The sequence below is a fragment of the Sapajus apella genome, unplaced genomic scaffold, assembly GCF_009761245.1.
Source record: "Sapajus apella isolate SASKATOON/1434 unplaced genomic scaffold, GSC_monkey_1.0 scaffold1455, whole genome shotgun sequence".
Taxonomy (NCBI): Eukaryota; Metazoa; Chordata; class Mammalia; order Primates; family Cebidae; genus Sapajus; species Sapajus apella.
The window spans coordinates 4,178-11,387 of NW_022438381.1; the positions used below are offsets into that span (position 1 = coordinate 4,178).

General features: G+C 37.3%; 1 pseudogene across 1 annotated transcript; it reads left to right on the plus strand.

Moving 5' to 3' along the window:
- Positions 1–4,030: 4,030 nt before the first annotated feature.
- Positions 4,031–6,171, plus strand: LOC116546821 (annotated as a pseudogene). The gene has a single exon (XR_004266849.1). The product of XR_004266849.1 is annotated as a ubiquitin carboxyl-terminal hydrolase 46 pseudogene (transcript).
- The last annotated feature ends 1,039 nt before the right edge of the window (positions 6,172–7,210 follow it).

Sequence of the window (7,210 nt, forward strand, 5' to 3'; positions counted from 1 at the left end):
TTATGTTAGAAGATTAACTCAAGTCTAAAAAAGCTAACGCAAGTGAAATATGGATGAAAAGAAGGGCACGAAAATGGACAGCAATGTCTCAGATGACAGAATTTCTTTTTGATTTTCCTCCTAAGAAGGAAAAATGGTAAAGAAAATAGCTGTCTGTCTCTGAAAACTAAGTCAGAAAATTGAAGAGACAGAAATAGCTAGGCAAGGGTGATCTATCTTCCATTTTATCTTTCCCTATGAAGGAAGCAGTAGAGAATTTAGAGGAAGATCCCTACGGATGAGAAAACGATATGGGACCAGTAAACACACGGTCAAGCTTCTGCTATGTCTAGATCAATAAGGAAGTATTAAAGTGATATTATTTATGGATTTATAGTTGCTGCTGGCAAGATTGGGTGACACTGAATGAGAAGCCAGAAGAATCAAGAGAAAGAATGTCAGCTGAATGGGAGTGATTCCCTCTATTGCAGACAGGGATTGGGAAATAATTAAAAATAGATTTCATAAAGTCTTTTTGTTGTGCAGGTCCAACAAGATAAATTAAGAAATAAATAAAAGCAGAATGTTTGATTTTATTTTCAAAGACATTATCAGTCGAAGGAGAAAACTTTCCCTGCAGTTGTAAGAAATTCTTCAGCTTCCCTGGAAAGAATTCTCCAAATTTCCCTGGCTCTTTAAGTGATGGTGCTACAAAACAAGTTGTGGCAAAAAAAAAAAAAAAAAAAAAGCCAAATTCAGTGTTTCTAAGCATTACATGCTTGGTGAAATTTAGATCAAGACAGCAGATATCCCTAAAGGGAAAGTGTCACAAACATCTATTGACGAATTCAGCCCTTGAAACAGAATTCCAAATTGAGATATGGAATTGCTTGGACTAGGGCATTCCACAACCTTATCCTGGAAAAGCCATTCAAGTATCTACCAGTGCAGATGTCATGAATTTCATGTGGGAAAGGGAAAATGTAGAAAAGTACTTTTTAAAAGTTATTCTTGATTTACTAAGAGTGGGAAGAAGTGGCTTGTAAAATGCCCACATGCAGCCTGGGCATGAGAATTGAAAATTTGTTATGTCTACCACTATTTAAACCTTAAATAAAATGGAAATGGCATGTACAAGGGAAGAAACCAAACTTTGATCTAAATTTTGCTAAGTATTATATTGAAAAACAAATTAATAAACATTATTTTCACTATTTCACTGTTGGCTCTGTTAACAATAGCCAACAGAATTGGCTATTGTTATTATTCTTATGTATTATGTTTATTAAGCACCTGGTGTGTTTCCAAACTATTGTGATAAATGCTAAGCAAAAACCAAATAAGAAGAATGGTTGTTAATATTCATAACTTTCCACAATATGCTGCTCACTCTGCAAGGGCCTTACATAAATTATTTTATCTACTCTTTACCATCTTCTGAAGAAAAAGTATTATTTGCCCTCTTTATTCAGCAGGAAGAAACTAAGGTTTAAGATTGAGGAGCCTGACCAAGTAAAATGCTGGTATTTTTATCTTAGCTCTAGTGAATTCCACAGTGCATGACTCTTTCATTTACCCACAGTACTCCTTAAAGAATAGGAGTTAAAAAAAAATAAGACTATTTTTGCCCAGAATCCCATAATCTAGTTGGTGTGTGTGGGCATGTGTGTGTGTTTGTGTATGTGTGTGTATATATATGTGTGTGCAGCCCCCCCCACACACACACATAATATAAACAATATAGTCCACATTATATGAGCATGTAGACAAGTGCCGTGGAAGTTCAGAGGACACATAAAAACTAATGGCTCTTTAAAGCAAAAGGCAAATGATTAAAATCTGAGTTAAGAAATAAACAAAGGCTATGAACAACAAGTTTCGAAAGAAAGAAAAATGGAAAGTAGATATATGTAATAATGTTAGAGCCCACCTGTTAAAAACAATTCACACTCAATGACATTTTTCAGCTCTCAAATTACTAGGCTCTAAAGCATGCTAAGACTGAGACTTGATAAGTACATAGAGAAATAAGCATTCATAACCTGCTTAGAGTGCAAATTGCAATAATGTGAGAGGTGTTGGGGGCAACTTGTCCTTTGTTATATCTAGCAATACTATTCAAAATGCTTATAATCTTTTTCCAACTAATTTCATTTCTATTTACTTACGTAAAAAAAATTGCACAAATATAGAATTTTGGCTATCAGGATATCTACCAAAGAATTTTTTAAAAGGAAAAAATTGAAAACAACCTAAATGTCCTTCACAAAATTAAAAATGTTAATTAAATATATGCTTAAATATTATGAAATATTCTATAGACATTAAAGTGATGTACTTAAGAAATATTCAGGAAAATAAGGAGAAACACATTTTATTAAATAAAAAGTATTATATAAGATGGATGTGCCTTTTGAATCCAATTTACATACATATATATTTGTATATTATTGTATATACCCGCATATATGTCTGTAGTATAAATTCATCAATATAAACATAATAAAATGTGAGGAATTTCATGCAACAAAATGTTAACAGTGTTTAGGAAATAAGATTCTATATAATTGTTTTGTTAGTATTGTGTACTTTTATTCATCTTTCAGCTCTCTTAAATACAAATTTATTAAATGATCAACACTTATTAAATTACTTTTATTTAATTAATCATTTAGTAAGTAGTAAGTAAGAAGAGAATCAAGGGTACTACAAAAGCTGAAGTACCCCAAGTAAGACTTCATGGAGAAGCAAATTTCATTTGGAGCACCATGAATGCTGACTAAGATACTTAAAAGACTGTGTAGAGAAAGGTGACATTCTAAGAGAACAGCAACCACAAAGACAGAATATTATAATAAGTGTTTATGAAACTAAGGACAGATCAGCCCAGGAAGAAGACAGAAAGAGAGTACTGAATTTGAATAGTACTGGGATTATAATCAAGCAAGCTCTCTAAATAACTACATCAGTGGACAAAGGACCTTAGGAAAGAAGAGTTCAAGAGTCATCACCAAGGTAACCTGTGCCCTTCTTTACACATTCACTCATTGATTCATTCATTTATAAAATACCTCAAGTGCTACTATGCTCCAAGCTAGAACATATGAATAAATCAAACTCAGGACCTTACCTTTATGGAGCTTGCTATCTAGAACAGAAATAATCTCACAAATTTTCTTCTACCTTTTATTTCCTGAGTTCCACTCAAAACCCTGAAGATACTCTGGAATCCTGTTCTGTTCAAGTTGTGATAAAATAGTCAATTTCTTTGAAAAATGGTCCACTAATTCAATGGAAAAGAGCCTCAAGTTTCATCACATAAAATGAATGACTAGGATCTGATTGTTGCTGTCTGGTGTATTTTAATCTCATCTAACTAGTCCCACTATATCTTCCTGTATGCCTCTTAGATACAATTTACTTCTCATTTAACTCCCAAGCAGACCACACCTTTCCAGTGTGAACTGCTCTTTTCTGAACTCTGTCAAACGCCACTCATCTTTCAAAGCCATATTAAATGTGCTTTCCTAGACCACTCACTCAAACAGTCCTTCACCCATCTTTACTCTTCAAGCGTTTTACTTACAGAGATTATACCTTACTTCCACCCCAGAGCTCTGCAAACCCCTGTATTCACAAGTATTACTGTATTATATAATTTTTCCCATAAAGTGCACTGGAGAATAAATGAAAAATTTAAGTTACCCTATAAGACCTTTAATGATTCTATAAACACAGGATTAAAATAATTTACAGTACTATTAAAATAAATTCCAGCTGGACCACCAGCTGAAGCAGCTTCATCTCTGTCTTATTCACTCATTTATTCATTCTTCTTATTAATATAGAGCAGTGCTTTTCGTGCTAGAAGTTAAAAACCATTAGTGAATCATAAAGTCAGTTTAGTAGGTCACAATCAGCATTTAAAAATGAAATAGAGGCCGCCTCCTCCTCCCAGCCTCCCTCTCCCAGCCAAACTGAAAGCCGGACCCCAGGCCGCGGCGCTGCCGCCCGGCCTCCCCGCCAGGGCGCCACCATGGGCAGTCCCGATTGTCCCTTGTGAAGATGGCGGTGAGGGATCGCTGCAACCTTTAGACTAATGACGGTCCGAAACATCGCCTCCATCTGTAATATGGGCACCAACGCCTCTGCTCTGGAAAAAGACATTGGTTCAGAGCAGTTTCCAATCAGTGAACACTATTTCGGATTGGTCAATTTTGGAAACACATGCTACTGTAACTCTGTGCTTCAGGTGTTGCACTTCTGCCCGCCCGTTCCAGGAGAATGTGTTGGCATACAAGGCCCAGCAAAAGAAGAAGGAAAACTTGCTGACGTGCCTGGCGGACCTTTTCCACAGCCCTGCCACGCAACCTTCAAGAAGAAGGTTGGCGTCATCCCACCAAAGAAGTTCGTTTCAAGGCTGAGAAAAGAGAATGATCTCTTTGATAACTACATGCAGAAGGATGCTCATGAATTTTTAAATTATTTGCTAAACACTATTGCGGATATCCTGCAGGAGGAGAAGAAACAGGAAAAACAAAACGGAAAATTTAAAAATGGCAACATGAACAAACCTGCGGAAAATAATAAACCAGAACTCACCTGGATCCATGAGATTTTTCGGGGAACGCTCACCAATGAAACTCGATGCTTGAACTGTGAAACTGTTAGTAGCAAAGATGAAGATTTTCTTGAACTTTCTGTTGATGTGGAGCAGAATACATCCATTATCCACTGTCTAAGAGACTTCAGCAACACAGAAACACTGTGTAGTGAACAAAAACATTATTGTGAAACATGCTGCAGCAAACAGGAAGCCCAGAAAAGGATGAGAGTAAAAAAGCTGCCCGTGATCTTGGTCCTGCATCTAAAGCGGTTCAAGTACATGGAGCAGCTGCACAGATACACCAAGCTGTCTTACCGCGTGGTCTTCCCTCTGGAGCTCTGGCTCTTCGACACCTCCAGTGATGCAGTGAACCTGGACCGCATGTATGACCTGGTTGCTGTGGTTGTTCACGGTGGCAGTGGTCCTAGTCGTGGGCATTATATCACTATTGTGAAAAGTCACGGCTTCTGGCTTTTGTTTGATGATGACATTGTAGAGAAAATAGATGCGCAAGCTGTTGAAGAATTCTATGGCCTGACATCAGATATATCAAAAAATTCAGAATCTGGATATATTTTATTCTATCAGTCAAGAGAGTAACTTAAAAGAACTGTGGGACTAATTCAAGTGGGGGGAAATGTTCAAAGCACTATTACCTGTTTTCTCTGCAGTCTTTCTTCTTCCCTAGTGGCCCACTAATAGTATCACTCCAAGTCTCAATGGTCTGGCTGTGTTAGACTCTCTCCTTTTCTGTTTTTACATGCAACACTACTCTTGGTTTTATTTCGGTCTGAGGTAGAGTTAACTGCAATCAGATTGTAGTCAGATTTATATGAATAACAGTTGCTGATTTTAGGATTGGGTGAAAGCTATGCCATTCGTTATGTCTGGCTGTATTAGAATGACATTTCCTATGAGTGTCTACAGTCTATTTTAAGCGTTTGCTAAACTCCTAGGGCTTCCAGGGTCTTCTTACAATGTAATCCTTTAACTTGTCCCTGGAAGCATTGCTACCCATTTTCAACTCCTCTGCCTCTTTTCTGATACAAGGACAGAAGAATTGGGTAGATAATGACCTTTTAGGGTTGCAACTATAGCTTTAATATTGTGCAAGTGGAAATGTTGAAAAGTGAGTGACCTCGATACTAAAATCATCCTCAACACGGAACAGGGTGAAGAGAGGCTGTCCGTGGTGGCTGGTGCTGGCTGGCATTGGCACTGGGCTGTGCTGACCTTGCTGTTAGAATTCCAGGGGTTAAGAAGGCTCAGGGCGGGCAAAGCCAAAAGGCAGAAATTTTTGTGGACAATGAAAAGTTACTTTTTGTAACTTTCTACCAAAACCAAGTTTCAGGAAAATAACTCTATGCTGTTTATTTTCAGGCACACTTCTTCTGTAAGGCCCTGTGAGTTGTGTTTATTCTGTATCCAGCACTGTAAGCTTTTCAAGGTATCTTTCCACTCCTGCTGATGTGTGCAGTCAGTGGCTGCCGGGCTGGCAAACCTCCCCTTAGCCAGTCAGCACCGACATTGTTCCTTATCGGGAATAGCAAAGGCACTGCATCTTTCCAGCCATCAGCACATTGTACGACTTAACTTTTTAACATAGCCCATCTGTTTACTGAGGCACTGGCGAGTCCCAGGGCTGAGACAGAACCTTCCCTAGAGGGAATACCAGAGTTAGCTGGGTAGGAAGGTGGCTCAAAGGAAGTGTCTGTGGGCAGGGGGAGGAATGAACAAAATGGCGCTGTTGCTTTGGCTCAGACTCCTAAAATGCTTGAGAAGACAAAATTTTGGGGGGAAGAACCTCATCTCACTGTAGTTACTTTTTTCACTTTTATTGTATATGTATTTATTAGAGCATTTGAGTACCGGTACCTTTAATTAAAAGGGTCGTTTGGTGTTTCGCTGTTGAGCTGGTTTTTGAGTCATAGATCTTGGCTTCCTTTGGAAGTCACTTAACTTCCGTACACTATAATAAACTGTGAACATATTTTTGTTACCTAATGCATCCGCTAATGAACATGCAAACTTTGGGCATAATGTGAACTAAAATTGAAATGGAAAATGTTAGTGGCCATTTTGCAACAATGAAGAGGATAGCATTTTATCTAGATGAAAACTGGATTTCTTGTCTTTGAACTATCTTGAACTGTTTATTGCTCAGAACTTAAGTAAGCATGCCAACATTTCATCTGTTTATGCTTGAAATTAAATGTTTTACTTTTCACTGGAGAAGACAAAACAGGTTGATCTTCATGTTATTGTTTCATACAAGTGATGGAGATGTACCTTGCGTTGTTTAGAGGCAATTTCATATTTATAAATATTTTCTATATCCCCCATGAAACTTATGCAGTGATCACTACCTGGAAGGTGAGTCTTTATTCTCTTTTTAAGGAGAGGCGCTTTCCAACTGACGCTGATTGATGTAGGGAAATGTTTGTACTATACAGAATCCATATATTTGACTGCAAGTTACAAAGTTTTAAGAAAATGACGGTTGGTCTCTATTTGGAACTGATTCATAAGAAAAACTATTAAAATTATCTTTGAAACAAAAAATGAAATAGAAAAAGAAAAAAAATTAGTGAAATGTCAAAGTATATGACATAAAGTAAGGGCAAG